The following is a 16,593-nucleotide window of genomic DNA, read 5'->3' on the forward strand; positions in this document are numbered from 1 at the left end:
CCGGTTTATCAAAGGCTGGTGTAAAACAAGGCCGACAATGAAACATGTTAGAACTTAGTAGAAGGGACACTCCGCGCCAACAACTGTCCCAAGCGTGGCGCTCGATCAATATGCATTTCTCAAAACAAGTAAAAAAGATCATTTGTAGTAGCATTTCTTGCACTGCATATTCGCAATATATCTTCTGTGAAAAAAAAAATCTTTTGCGCAACTGAGGGCCGTTTGGATTTCATGAAACGGCGAAAAACCAGGTGCGAAACAAGATCTACCGAAAATTGAGCGACTCACGCATTCTTTCAAATGTCCGTTTTTGTGGTATGCACATTTTTTTTTCAATCTTGTTTTTTAGCAATTAACACCAAAGTAAAAATGCACATGCTATGAAGCTTCGGGGAAATCTTTCAGAAACTATGGTTCTCAAGAAAACCTGGAAATATTTTCATAGAATTATCCGTAATACGTGCTATATGCTAAAATGTTATTTTCACCTATGTGCTGCGAACACAATCTAAAATGAAAGCCTGAATTTGACAAAAATGTTATTTTGGCCTATGTTTAGACGTCAGTAACACACTGAGGTGGCTCATGAATAGGCAGAAAAGCGGATGTAACTCAGAAGCATAACTATTTCCGCGTCGGAAATTTTAGTCAAAATAATTTGCCTTATCACAAAAACAAAATCATTTTTGAATTCGAGTCTTACGATTCCTACATTTTTGTACACGCTTCGACTTCACCGCGTAGCATATTGGCGGGAAATACAAACCAAGGTGGTTCAGATGGTGGTGTATGCGAAGAGAAATAAAAGCCATTGTCACTAAAAGTTCGTGACAATTTCTATGCTGAACGTATGCCTACTTGAAATAGATCGACATCGCGCATTTCCGTGGTAGTGGAAGTGTACAAACGCCGCCGCCTACGCATGAAGTAACAGAGCGGGCGACAAATCACTTTCGTGAGCGTGAGCTGGAAGCACCACTTGCACGGAACACGTTCAGTCACCGTGAAACCAGCGATAAAATACGAATACATTGGGCGAATATTGTTCATAAGAAGCTTTATTAAGAGGAAGCTTTAGCTCGGGCCCAACTCCGACGCGGCCTATTCAAATACATGTAAAAACGCAAAAAAGATTTTCTGAGATAACCCCTGGACCGATTTTAATGAAATTTGTTGCATCTGAGAGGGCAAGTGAAATTCTAGTGACTGTTGGTCGCGGAATTTCTATTTAGATTCGGAATTTTGCTAAACAGATGCTCAAAAATTCGAAAGCATGAAAAAAATAGAAGAACGAAGTTTACAAATTCATAACTCTACATCAAGAGCAGATATCGCGGTTCTGTAAACGCGATCCATCAGATCATTGAAAGCGGACAAATTCTATACGTCATTTTATATATTACGTGGATTTGTTACGTTGTTTACAAGGGTTCTGCAAAACCCATATTTCCATTTTACTATATTTTTTGACATTCATGTGTAACCTATCAATTTTGTCCGCTTTAGATGTACTATCATATGCAATTCACGGAATTGTATTATCAATTTTTGCTGCTGAGTTACAGAGTGGTAAACTTGATAGTTTCGTTTTTTTGAAAATGTTCGATTTTTGCCAATTTTTAATAAAAAATTGACGACCTAAATCAAAAATCCGAAACCAACAGTCACTAGATTTTAAGTTTTTCTTTTAAATGCAACAAACCTTGTCAAATTTGGTGCAGTGGTTGCCGAGAAAAACGAATTCTGCTTTTACATGTATTTAGAAAGGAGCACCCGAGCTAAAGCTTCCTCTTAAGAGGAAGCTTTAGCTATTTAGATAGGAGCACCCGAGCTAAAGCTTCCTCTTAAGAGGAAGCTTTAGCTCGGGCCCAACTCCGACGCGGCCTATTCAAATACATGTAAAACGCAAACACGTTTTTATGAGATAACCCCTGGACCGATTTTGATGAAATTTGTTGCATTTGAAAGAGAAGGTTAAATTCTAGTGACTGTTGGAAGCGGAATTTCGATTTAGAGCTTGAATTTTCTTAAATCGATTTTCAAATATTTGACTGTTTGAAAAAAATGAAAGCACGAAGTTTACAAATTCATAGCTCTGCATCAAGACCTGATATCACGGTTCTGTAAACGGCATCCATTAGATCATTCAAAGCGGACAAATTCAATATGTCATTTTACATCTTACGTGAATTTGTTACGTCGGTTACAAAGGTTTTGCAAAAGTTGTATTTCCCTATGTATAAATATTTTTGATATTCATGTGTAACACATCAATTTTGTCCGCTTTAGATGTACTATTAGATGCAATTCACAGAATTGTATTATCATGTTTAGTGGTTGAGTTACAGAGTCGTAAACTTGATAGTTTCGTTTTTTGAAAATATTCGATTTTTGGCAATTTTTGATAAAAAATTCACGACGTAACTCAAAAATTCGAAACCAACAGTCACTAGATTTTAAGTTTGTCTTTTAAATGCAACAAACCTCGTCAAATTTGCTGCAGTGGTTGCCGAGAAAAACGAATTCTCCTTTTACATGTATTCAGATAGGAGCACTCGAGCTAAAGCTTCCTCTTAAGCATATCTGCCTAGTTCCCCGATACGTCTCTACTGTGATTCCAGGTACTTGCGGCCAAATAGCATTCGTCAAATTATATGCTTGGACACGCCGCGCAGGGCCTTTGTGATGTTAAGTCTGAATGAATGAATGAATGAATGAATGTATGGTGTTGATTGGCGCAAGGGCCAGGTATGGCCAAAGAGCGCCAAGCCAGTGTTGATGAGTTTGCAGTGAAGATATGCCTTCTATGAAGTTGATGTGACGTGGCTGTAAAGGGGCCTTAAAAAATGGTCGCTCTAATGTGCATAAAGTCTATGTGTAATAATATTATGGCAATGACAAAATACGTGTACGATGAGCATCAAGGTGCATTGCGAAGTAATGCATTGTGAAGTTTTAGTAATAGGATACTAAAATTCCCTACAGCACCACGGTCTCGATGAGCCCTTGAGACACCAGGGCCTAGAAGCATGTGCTACACAAGACAACTTTCACAGCGGCATCCTCTGAAAAGAGGGTGCGCTACGAAGTTATTGGGCTTATAACGTCTAGGACACCATCATTTAAAAAATTGAGAACTACTTCGGTGTTAAAAGACGGTTCTTTACCAGAAACATAGCTGGGTGAAGAGGTACGTAATAAGCATATGCAAGAGGAAAATGTTTCTTTCTTTCAGTTTCAGCTTTCTGACACTCCAAAAGGACGTGGAGGATGGTCAGCCTCTCACAAGATCGACCACAAGTTATCGGCTCATTTCCAGTAAGCAGCAAATTGTGGGTACCAAATGTGTGCCCTATCCTGAGGCGACAGAATAAGACATCTGTTCGCCGAGATATTGTTGGGGAGGGCCAAAAACCTAACTGTGGCTTTATAACGTACAGTTTATTATTTGTTTCTGCGTTCCACATGCGTTGCCAGTGTTGTCGCAGTTTCCTTCTTAAATAAGGCTGCAGATCTGTGACAGGGACAGCAGCTGTAGGAAACGTGGTTAGTTATATGAGTGATGTGGCCATTTTGTCAGCTAGAACATTAGCCTCGATGCCCGTATGGCGAGGTACCCAGCATATTACTACGTGTCTATGTGATAGATAAATGTTGCATAAGAGCGAGTACAATTCAATGGAAACAGGATTTGTATGCTTTTGTAAAAACAATTGACACAATAATTAACGAGTCTGTAAATACTATTGCTCTGTCAAGTTTTAATTTATTTAAGTGTTTTACTGCAGACAGTATTGCACAGGCTTCTGCAGTGAAGATACTTTTTAGCGGGTTCAATATGTCAGATTTGGAAAAAGAGGGACCAACAGCAGCATAACATACACGAGCATGTGATTTTGACGCATCTGTGTAGAATTATGAGCACGAGTACTTGGGTTGACGTTCACGGAAATGCATAGCGATTTCGAGGTCAGGTGCGTGCTTTGTGACCTCTGCAAAGGACACGTCACACTCAATCACCTGCCACTCCCAGGGCTGTAAGGATTTAGCTGAAGGCATTAGGCGATGTTCGAGGACTGGGACATCCATTTCTTCGCTAAGTTCTCTTGCACGGAGTGACAAAGGAAGTCTCATGGAGGGTCTATTACGAAAAAGTAATTCGCAGGTCAAGTCGTGTACAGTTGCGAAACACGGATGTTCTTTATTAGAGCGCACTTTGAGAAAATGTGTGAAACTGATGTATGTTCGCTGAAAATGGAGTGACCACTCGTCTGACTCTACATATAGACTTTCAACAGGGCTTCTTCTAAATGCGCCAGTTGCCAGGCGGATACCCAGGTGGTGAACGGGGTCTAACATCTTTAGCGCGCTTGGTGCGGCAGATTGATATACTACAGCACCATAATCTATTCGTGATATAACTAGGCTCCTCTAAAGATTCAAAAGGCACTTCCTGTCGCTACCCCAGGTTGTGTGGGATAGGATTTCAAGTAAGTTCATTGTTTTTAGACACTTCGCATTAATACATTCTATGTGTGAAATGAAAGCAAGCTTGGAGTCAAGTATAACACCTAGAAATTTGAGCTCTTTGTTGACAGGCATTTTTTGGTATTGGTATTGGGTTTTATGGCGCATAAGCAACTCAGGCTATCATGCGCCAAACACATGGTATAATTTATTTCAAAATTGGGTATCCTCAGCGAAGGTCCTTGTCCGGACAAGGACTCTGAGGAGCCCAACAAACCAAATCAAGACCTCAGCCTTCTTCTCAGGACTGAGAAAATGGGTGAGGTGTATCATAAGATGCTTGAAAAAACTGGGTAATAATTTTTAGAATTAGTAGTTCTGTGATATATTATATTTCGTTTAGAATCGCTGCGTCTTTCAAAAAACTAAAAACAGATGAAGTTTCTACTAGTGGGTTATCTCCTAAAAGCAGACTGGGATGAAAGGGAATGCGTTCATTGTAAAATACAGTAAAATATTTTTTCCTTAGCCGTTCGAGTTGTGTGCACGAGAATAAAATGTGATTTACAGTGAGTGCGTCTCCACATTTCTCACATAAGGGTTTGTCTTGTTTTGTCAGTAGAAAGTTATGTGTTAGGTGTGTGTGTCCGATGCGCAGGGGGGCATAAAATTACTTCTATGAAACGTTCCTGATGCCTGCATGATCTCCATTCTCCTAGAATAGGCTTTACTAAATGTAGTTCGTTATTTTCTTCGCTGTTTCATGTAGGCTGCCATTTTTCTTTAAGCTTGTTTTTTACTAACTTCATGCAATCTGCATAAGGTATATTTACAGTACTGACATCCTTATGGCAGGCTTGAGCGGCGCACGCGTCAGCTCTCTCGTTGCCTCTAATTCCTTGATGGCTTGGTATCCAACAAAGCTTAATTTCGTGTCCATGTGTTTGAGCAGTTATTATGTTATGGATTATATTTCCTACTAAAGGTTCCCTTACGTTTCTCGCTTTCAGTGCTGTGATTGCACTTAGCGAGTCCGTGTAGATAATGCTGTTTTGAATGTTCATCTCGACTATTTTTGATACAGCCACCGAAATGGCATGACATTCGGCTGAGAAAATTGACGCGCACTGAGGCAACCTGACTACGTTTTCCCATTTATCTTGCACTACAGCACTTCCGACGTAAAGTGATGTTTTAGAACCGTCAGTATAAAATGCTGTGTGTTCTTTGTACTTTTTGTCTAGCGCCAAAAATTCTGGTATTATATGTTCACGTGGAGTTTGCTTTTTATGAAATTGTGTCAATGTGTAGTCACCTACACTGGGAAAGGTGTGCCAAGGTGGTAGTGGTTCGGGTCTCTGGGCAACATCAGGCAGTGTGTCTAGAATACCTAATTCCTGGCAAATTTCTTCAAATCTGAGAATAAGGGGTCTCGTCGTATTCGGTTTGTTGTTAAAAAGCTGCTTAGACGGGCACTTCGTAACTATGGAGTAGCAGAGATGTTTTGGTAGTGAACGGGTTTTTAGGACATATGCACATGTGAGCATGACTCTTCTATCTGCAAGGGCTGGTTCGTTACATTCGACATATAGGCTGTTTATGGGTGATGTTCTGTATGCCCCACTTGCAAGGCGCAGACCTGAGTTATGAACTGGATCTAATTGCTTCAGGTAGGACGGGCGAGCTGAGTTGTATACTATGCACCCGTAATCGAGGCAAGAGCGAACTATACTGCGGTAGATGTGTAAAAGGCAGGTCCTATCAGCCCCCCAGCGTTTATGTGAAAGCACCTTTAATATGTTTAATGATTGGGAGGTTTTCTTCTTCAGGTTCAGGTCTGCGCCTTGCAAGTGGGGCATACAGAACATCACCCATAAACAGCCTATATGTCGAATGTAACGAACCAGCCCTCGCAGATAGAAGAGTCATGCTCACATGTGCATATGTCCTAAAAACCCGTTCACTACCAAAACATCTCTGCTACTCCATAGTTACGAAGTGCCCGTCTAAGCAGCTTTTTAACAACAAATTGAATTCATTTTAACAACGAAGAGGGCCGTGCTTAAAACACTCCCTTGGGGCACTCCATTTTCTTGAATGAAAATTCTCGACAGGGTTGAACCGAGGCGTACACGGAACGAACGGTTTGACAGGAAGTCTTTTAGGCAGTTCAGCATCCTGCCACGAATGCCAAGTTCAGCCAAATCGTGAAGAATTCCGTACCTCCAGGTTGTGTCGTAAGCTTTCTCTAAATCAAGAAGCAAGAAGGTCAGTTTTCTGTCAAAAGTTATGCCCAGAAATTTGTGTTCACTTTTTACGGGCAATTCCGCTTCGTTCAGGTATAGTCTAGGATCTGTCTGTAGGCCACGTTTGAGTGAAAAAAGGATGGCCGCCGTTTTCTGTGGGGAGAACCGGAAACCATTTCGTTCAGCCCACGTTGAAAGTTTATTTATTGTTAACTGCACTTGTCTTTCGCATGTTGCTATGTTTGAGGATGTGCAAGCTATCTGAAGATCGTCGACATAGATTGAATACATGATTGACCTTGGGATTATTTTACTGATTGAATTCATTTTAACAACAAAGAGGGTCGTGCTTAAAACACTCCCTTGGGGCACTCCATTTTCTTGAATGAAAATTCTCGACAGGGTTGAACCGAGGCGTACACGGAACGAACGGTTTGACAGGAAGTCTTTTAGGCAGTTCAGCATCCTGCCACGAATGCCAAGTTCAGCCAAATCATGAAGAATTCCGTACCTCCAGGTTGTGTCGTAAGCTTTCTCTAAATCGAAAAAGACAGCGAGACATTGTTGTTTGTGTATAAAGGCTTCACGGACAGTATTTTCAAGACGAACCAGGTGGTCTGTTGTGGAGCATGCCTTTTTGAAACCGCACTGATGGGCATCGAGAAGCTCACGAACTTCTAGCGCGAAGGTTAATCTGATATTCACGATACTCTCAAAGGATTTTGCGAGGCAGCTGGTGAGCGCTATGGGCCTGTAACTACTGGGAGAGGTTGGTGGTTTTTCGGGCTTTAAAAATGGAACGATGATGGCCTTCTTCCAGGCTTCCGGTAGTTTACCCGATACCCACACCTTATTAAAAAAACTTAAGAGTGCCTCTACGGCAGGTTCAGAGAGGTGGGACAGCATTTGATAGTGTATTCTGTCAGGGCCGGGTGCAGTCTGTTTACCAGCGGACAAGACTGTGTTGATTTCATGAACTGTGAATAATTTATTATATGGTTCATTTGTATATCCACTTGTAGGGAGTCTTTGTTTCTCGGCTGTGTTTTTGTACGTAAGAAATGATTCTGTGTAGTTTGATGAGCTGGTAACTGCTGAAAAATATTCACCTAAAATGTCTGCCTGTTCTTCGATGTTTGTCTGTTTACCAGGGGCTGTTAGAAGGGGAAGTGTGAAAGGGGAGTATTTACCATCTAGCTTTCGTATCTTCTCCCACATTTCTTTTGATGTGGTTGAGCTATTTATGGAAGTTACGTAATTTTGCCACGAATTCTTTTCGGTTCTACGACGGATATATCGGGCTTGTGCTCTTGCCTTTTTAAAGTCTATGAGATTTTTCTGCGTGGGGTACCTTCGAAGGTTTCCCCATGCTTTTGTTCTGTTTCTTTTTTGCCAATCTACATTCCTTTGTATACCAGGTTTTGTGGTTTTGTTTCACCACTCCAGAAGATTGAGGTATGGCCAGGAGCGCGGCAGAAATAATGTAGTTTGTGACAATTTCATTAAGTTCGTCTATACCTAAATTATGCAGATCTATTTTTTCTAAGCTGGCATTTTCTTGAAACAGCGCCCAGTCGGCCAAATGGAGCTTCCAACGTTGTGGTTTTGTAGGGATGATTTGCGGAGATGATGTTAGGTTGATAAGAACAGGTAAATGATCGCTACCATACGGGTTGTCCAAGACATCCCATTTAAAAGCATTAAAAACAGAAGGCGACGTAAGAGACAAATCTATGGAGCTCCATTTTCCTGAGCTTGGAGAGCAGTATGTGTGTTTGCCCCTGTTGAGCAGGCATATATTATTACAGAGAATAAAATCTTCTAAAATACGGCCTCTAGTGTCCGTTTGTTCGCTTCCCCACAAATTGGAGTGAGCATTAAAATCGCCGACTAACAGATATGGCTCTGGTAATTGTTTTAAAAGGTCTTCTAAGTCATGGAGCGTTACTGTCAGGTGTGGTTGGATATATACGGAGCATACTGTAATTGTTTTAAAGTGTACTACAGACACTGCAACGGCTTCAAATGTAGTCTGAAGCTTGACTTCACGAGTAGCCACACTACTTTGAACAACTATGGCAGTACCTCCAGAGAGCCTATTTGCTTGCTCTCGGTCGTGACGAAAGACTTTGTATTTACTTAAAATATTTTTATGTTTTGATCCCAAGTTTGTCTCCTGGAGACACAAAACAACCGGGGAATATACAGAAAGAATATCTTTTATGTCACCGTAGTTTTTTAATATACCTCGACAGTTCCAGTGAATTAGGAACGCCATATCGAATAACTTTGACGGATGTATTTCAAAAGCTATTCTCCCGGTTTTGTGGGGCCCGTTATTGGAGTTTTTCCTCCCTTTTTGTATTCAAGGGAGTTGCGCCGCCGCTGCTGCGGAGGCGGGCTACTGCTTATATCCATCGCCTCCAGCGAGGTGATGGGTTTCCGCGGGGAACCCGCGGGGGTACGGATTTGTGGCTTCTCCCGATGGGGGGAAGCCCTGTGGCCTACCGGCTCAGGGGCCAGCGAGCCTTTCTTGTGTGGCAGTATGGCAGCCTTCGCTGCACCTGTCATAGTTGTGGATGGCCCTGCCTGGGCAGTGGCCTGAAGTTGGAGTGGTGTGTCGCCACTCCCACTAACTTTGGTTGCGCCAGAGGCCGCCGTCAGGTGCACCTCCGGGATGTCAATGGTGCCGACACCGGAGTGCCGTTCGGGTGGGGGACGGGGCAGGCACACATCAACAATGGTGTACTGTGAGCCCACTGTCACCAGACGCCGCTCGGCCCCCCGGCGCACGGCGTCAACATATGACCTGCATGTCTCTTGAGTGAACTTTTTCCTTGCCTCAGGGTAAGATATGTTTTCTCGTACTTTTACATTGATTATTTGTTTTTCTTTTTTGAATACTTCACAGGTTCGTGAGTACGCTGCATGTGGACCGTTGCAATTTGCACACTTTGTTTCACTTGCTTGGCAGTTGTCAGTATTGTGCTCGGTTTCGGCGCATTTGGCACAGGTCTCCTTGCCTCTACATGTGTTGCTGCCATGCCCATACCTTTGGCATTTGAAACATCTCCTAGGGTTAGGGATGTATGGGCGCACTGGGCACCTGATGAAAGCAACCCGGACAAACTCGGGCAAGCGAGTGCTGCCGAATGTTAGTAAGATGTGAGGTGTTGTTTTTTCTTCGCCGTTGCGCCTTATATTTATGCGGCGAAGGGACGTCACTCCTTGGTCTCGCAAATTCTCGAGGAGCTCATTTTCGTTCTCTGTCATTAGCAGCCGCTCAGAAATTACTCCCTGAACGCTGTTCAGGCTTCTGTGAGGGGTTACAGTAATGGTAAGGTCAGCAAGCTTCTTTTGTGCGAGTAGCGCATCACTTTGCTTTTTGGATTTGACTTCTACAAGCAGATCTCCTGAGGACAGTTTTTTTGCTTGATATTCTTCGCCTATGTTAGCTACTAGCCATTTCTGTATTACAAACACTGATAAAGTGGCCACGGGAGCGTTTTGCTCAACAGCGTGAACTATCAGGAACTGTGGAAAATTTTCAGCACATTTCTGAGTTGCAACTTTGATTGCTTCGGTGCGGTACCGTTTCCGGTTCCGATCGTTTTTTTTTAGAGGGGGAAATTGAGAATCCATGCGGCATGTATGGATTAAGGGTTCCTATTCTGTCACCTGTGTTTCACCCTTATAGACACAAGAAGGTCCCGGAGTCCCCCACCTAGTAAACAGACGGGGAGCCCGTCGGCCGGGGCTTGACCATGGCTCCGACCGCCACCGTTCATGGTTTCTACCCTTCACCTTACAACCTGTCGCCACGGTGCGGATAACAGCTTCGGTATGGGGGCTAAGGGTCCGTGGTGGCGCCAAGCACCATCACCTTGAGTCTCAAGGTGCCCTTGCGGGAGTTGACAGGCATTTGTTGTCCGCATAGTTCTACACAAGGACATGGGAGCAGACCTCCCTTTCTTGTGAAGAGGACGCAAAAACTTTGATGGGGGTTGATTTTAAATCCATTTTCGTCTGCCCACTTGATGATGATGATGTATGGGGTTTTATGGCGCAAGGGCCAGGAATGGCCAAAGAGCGCCATGTCTGTGGTAGTGGGTGTGCAGTGTAACTATGATTACTACGAAATTGGTGTGACGTGGCTGTAAAGGGGCCTTAAAATATACGCTCTAAAGTGCGTAAAATCTGTGTAATAAAATTATGGCGACGACATATGACTTGTACTATGAACATTTCGATGGATTTAAAAAGAATGATACGATAGGTAAAATATATCAGATTATAAGAAATGCTAGAGCACTACTGCCTCCTTAGAGCCCTTGAAAACACAAGGGCCTGGAGGCATGTGCTATGCAAAACAATTATCGCAGTGGCATCCTCTGGAGAGAGGAGGCGCTACGAATGCATGGGACTAATAACATGTAAGACCACATCTCTGAGAAAACCTAGGACTGTGTCTGTATTAAAAAGCGGTTCTGGACCAAGAAGCATTGCAGGATGAAGAGGAATGTGCTGTCGGTATGCTAATGAAAAATGACTCTTTCTTTCAGATTCGGCTTCCCGACACTCCAGGAGGACGTGAAGTACGGTCAGCCTCTCCCCGCATCTACCACAGGTTGGAGGCTCACTTCCGGTGAGTAGAAAATTTTGGGTGCCAAACGTCTGTCTCATTCTGAGTGGACAGAATAGGACATCTGTTCGGCGCGATTTTGTAGTAGAGGGCCAGAATCATAACTGTGGCTTTATTAGGTGGAGCTTATTATCCGTTTCCGCGTCCCACATGTGTTGCTAGTGGGCTCGCAGCTTCCTTCGCAAGAAAGGCTTCAGATCTGTGACCGGCACCTCAACGGTAGGGTTAGCGGCTCGCGATGTGATCGACGTGGCCATCTCGTCCGCCAGAACGTTGCCTTGAATTCCCCTATGGCCAGGTACCCAGCATATTATGATATGCTGCTTAGATGAGTACGCTTTACACAAGACGGAATAGAGTTCATTACATACGTGATTTTTATGTTTGCTGAATGTGATTAAGGCCTTCACGACGCTTAGGGAGTCTATATAAATCGCTGCTTTTGGAAGTTTCGATTTTTTTATATGCTTCACAGCAGAGAATAATGCGTAGGCCTCGGCCGTAAATATGCTTGCTTCCGGATGCAGTACGTCGGATTCCGAGAAGGATGGGCTGACGGCTGCATAGGATACCCCGGCATTTGAGTTCGAAGCGTCTGTGTAGAACTCTGCACTGGAATGCTTGTGCTGGAGTTCTAGCAAATGCATTCTGATTTCGGCCTAAGGAGCGTGCTTTGTAACTTGAATGAAAGATGTGTCGCATTGTATCAGCTGCCACTCCCAAGGAGGTAGCAGCTTGGCTGGATGCATTGGGCGAAGCTCGAGGAGTGGAACATGCATTTCTTCACTAAGCTCCCTCACACGCAGCGAGAAAGGCTGTCTTACGGAGGGACGATTGCGAAGGAGTGTAGCATATGTCATGTCATTAACGTTATTAAAACGCGGATGTTGAGGATTTGTGTGGACTTTCAGAAAATATGTTTGGCTGATGTATGTTCTCTGCAGATGAAGTGACCACTCATTTGATTCTACATATAGACTTTGTATGGGACTCGTTCTGAAAGCACCAGTGGCCAGTCGGATTCCTAGATGGTGGACTGGGTCTAGCATCTTTAGCGCGCTCGGGGCGGTAGAGTTATATACTGCAGCACCATAATCCAATCGACATCGAATTAGGCTCTTGTATAGGTTCATTAAACACTTCCTGTCACTACCCCATGTAGTCTGGGATAGAAGTTTCATTAAGTTGATTGTTTTTAGACATTTTTTCTTCAGATACTTAATGTGTGGAATGAAAGTGAGTCTGTAATCAAGTATGATACCTAGGAATTAGTTCTTTTTGCTGATAGGTATTCGTTGTCCACACAGTTCTAAGGAAGGATCCGGAACCAGGCCTCTCTTTCTTGTAAAAAGAACACAAGAGCTTTTGTTAGGATTCATCTTAAATCCATTCTTGTCTGCCCACTTGGACACCTTGTTTAGGCCCTGCTGTACCTGTCTCATAAATTATGAGGTTGCAGGATTTGAAGCCCATTTGTATATCGTCTACATAGACGGAATAAAAGATAGCTGGTGGTAATGATCCACGAAGCGTGTTCATCTTTACGACAAAGAGCGTGCAGCTTAGTACGCCATCCTGGGGTACCCCAGTTTTCTGTACGAATGTACGCGACAGTGCATGACCTATTTTCACCCGAAATGTACGGTTCTCTTGGTGGCTCTCTATAATGTTCTTATATTGCCGCGGATGCCCAGCGCCATAAGGTCGCGCAGGATTCCGTACCGCCAAGTTGTGTCGTATGGTACTTTTCATACCAAAAAATACGGATAAGAAAGATTGTTTGCGCACGAAGGCATCGCGAATGCTTGCTTCGATGCGCACGAGATGGTCGGCTGTAGATCGCCCTTCTCTAAAGCCACATTGGAATTGGCAAGTATTTTGCTGGACTCTAGAAAATGTGCGAGATGGCAATTGATCACTTTTATAAATAGCTTACAAGGCAGCTCATAAGCGCTATAGGATGGTAGCTAGTCAGCAATGAAGTATCTTTACCATGCTGCAACACAGAGATCACAACAGCTTCTTTTAACTTAGATGGGAGATAACCAGCAGCCCAGATATTATTGAAAAGTGTGAGTAGCGTGATTTGTGTGTCGCAGTGCAGGTGCTTAAGCGTATCGTACATGAGGGCCCGGTGCAGAGTTCTGACATGCTGATAAGAAAGCTTTAGGTTCGGCCATGGTAAAAGGACGGTTATAAGGATCATTTGAGATACATTTCCGATTCAGCGGCTTAAGTTCTTCTATTGCTTTATGTTTCAAAAAGGTCTGCGAATAGTGAATGGAGCTAGACACGCGCACGAAGTGTCCACCAAGAACGTCGGCCTGGCCTTCCAACTTGTTTCCGTCTATATCAACAAGAAACAATGGATGAATTTTTTGTCCCTTAAGTCTCCTTACCCCCTTCCATACTTTTGCCTCCTGTGTTTATGAGTTAATGCCGGTGAGGAACCTCTCCCAGCTTTTCTTAGCTTGCCGTCGCGTTCGCCTTCCCTGTGATTCAGTATATTTAAATTCAATCAAATTTTCTGCAGTTGGAGATTGGCGCAGTATGGTCCACGCTTTATTCTATTTTTTCTGCGCCTCCTTGCACTCGTCATTCTACCACGGAACTCGTCTTTTGGATGAGCTACGGCTTGATTGTGAAATGAAGTTGTTCGCTGCTTCACTTATAAAAGCCGTAAATTACGCTGCCGCGTCGTCAATATTAACATCGGTGATAAAATCTCGTGATAGGTAAGCCGATTCCTTAAACTGGTCCCAGTCGGGAGAAGCTAGCTTCCACCTAAGCACATGTGGAGGGCATTCATGTGGTACAATTATGTTTAAAAGTAAAGGAAAACGGTCTTGTCCATCGTACATGTTCCTCTTTTACTCCGCATCTTCGTAGCGCTGTTTTCAACACTCCATTCTCCATAACACTCCATTCTATGTAAGCGATAAGAGCTGCTGAGCCAATAAGTAAGTCTATAGAAGAGTGTGAATTATGGTACAAATTATAATAAGTCGCTTCGTTTTTATTGAACAGACATGCACCCGTGTTTACTAAAGAGTTCTCTACCAACTGACCTCTCGTGATCGTGAGTCTCCCTCCATCGTGTGGTGAGCATAAAAATCTCCCACGAGTATGTAAGGCTGGGGAAGCTGGGTAATAAGATTATCAAAGTCTATTTTCGAGATTATGGTTCCGCGGTATATAAATAGAACATACAGCGATTATTTTTTTTTAAAGAATGGCCCGAACTGACACTGCCTTAAGAGGTGTCTGAAGGGCGACGTATCGGCAAGCTACCGCCTTGTCCACTATTGCTACTCCGCCAGATGCGTTAGCCCCGTCACGGTCTTTTCGGAAGATGAAGTAATTGCGAAGAAAGTATGTTTTTGTAGGTTTCGGATGTGTCTTTTGAACAAGCCGCAATCTTGGATTATGTTTTGTAGGAGTTCTCTAATATCGTCGATGTTATGAATTAGTCATCTGACATTCCATTGTAGTATTTGTGTCTCCATTATGATGGAAGTGTTTTGTGCTGTGTGTTTAAGTGACGAGAATTAGATCACGAGCCCTTTGGAGGTGCCGTGACGCGGGTTTTGTCTTTTTTGGAGCGATCGAGAGAGGCTCGACGCTTTTTTGGAGCTGTTGGCGCTGTCTGGCTGTTTGCTGTGTCCAGCGCCTCGCAAGAGGCGATGGACACGCGCTCTTCCGAACACTTTGTTTGACGTAAAGGCCTCGGCACGTTGTGCAAGACCTTCGAGGCCACCTGACCGGAGGTGGATGGCCCCTTATGCTGGGATGGCGGAGCAGCTCTAGCTGCAACCACCGCGGGGGCAGATGGCGTAACGGCTGACTCACTGCTTGTGTGTCGGACAGCCACCGGAAGCGTTTGTGTCGATGCCCCCTGACGCGTCACATCGGCAAAGCTGTTCTTGGGCAGGTAGGATTCCCGCCTGCGTGCCTCCTTGATACTTATATATTCCTTTACTTTAATTGTTACAATTTCCTTTAGTTTTTTCCAGGATACGCACGACCGCAAGTATGCGATGTGCTCCCCATCACAGTTTACACAGTGGACAGAGTTCTCGCAAGCTTCAGAGGTGTGGCCCTGGGCACTACATTTCGCACAAGTTTCGCGGCCTCGGCAGCTCCACGAGCTCTGGCCGAAACGCTCGCATTTGAAACATCTGAGGGGATTTTGCAGGTATGGCCTAACACGCAACTTGATGTACCCGGCCTCGACGGACTTGGGTAGGACACTTGAACCAAAGTTGAGTATTAGGTGCTTGGTTTCAATTTCTTTTCCATCCCGCCGCATCTTAATTCTCTTGACATTGACAACATTCTGCTCACTGAAGCTCTCCAAGAACTTGAGCAAATCATCATCCGAGAAAACGCCGCGGGTGGGGTTCAGAGTGCGGTGTGGAGTTACTGTCACTTAAACATCCCCAAATGGCACTAGACTGGGCAACTTTTCGTATTGTTTCTGATCATGCAGCTCTGACAGGAGATCACCACTTATCCTTGATGCCTTGATTCCTGGACAAAGAACCTCAGCTAATGACTTGGGAGAAGTACATTTTTCATGAACACTACAGATTCGAGCCGGTTCATCGTAACCATAAAGTGCGCGAATTCAGGTCAAGAACTGATATGTTCAAGATGCCGTTTTTTCCTCACACTGTTCGAGAATGGAATGCTTTATCTTCATTTCTTGTTAATATTACTGACAATGAAGTGTTTGCATTGTCATTGTGACTGCCCTTGTAATGTACAACCAACCCCCCCGTCTCACCGCAATTTAATGCCACTGTGGCGCTTTGGGTAAATAAATAAATAAATAAACTAGAAAAGGGGAGATTGTTCGCACTTCATTATGTGACTTTTCTGAGTGAATGACATGAAATCGTGGGAAGTTCGGCCTTTGACGTCCAAAGAACTGGAACACATCTTCGGTGCGCCCTCTTTTCTGAGGGCGATCAGGAAGGGGAGGGAAGGAACTAGTCATAGAGAAATTTAATTTTCGGCAATAGCGTCAGCCTCCCACCGCCGAGCCCTACAAGGGGACGCTACAGGTCATGGAAACGCCTGCTGTACGTTATCACTATAACCAGATATGAAATAACCTAAGTTGGCCATGCACACAAGGTGAACCCTTGCTGCCTGGAAAAATTGGAAGTGGAAGCTAGGAGAAGACAGGAAAGATGAAAAGTGAGAGAAAGACGAAGGATGGAGGGAGAAAGAGGC

Source organism: Dermacentor andersoni, chromosome 7 (genome assembly GCF_023375885.2).
Source record: "Dermacentor andersoni chromosome 7, qqDerAnde1_hic_scaffold, whole genome shotgun sequence".
Lineage (NCBI taxonomy): Eukaryota > Metazoa > Arthropoda > Arachnida > Ixodida > Ixodidae > Dermacentor > Dermacentor andersoni.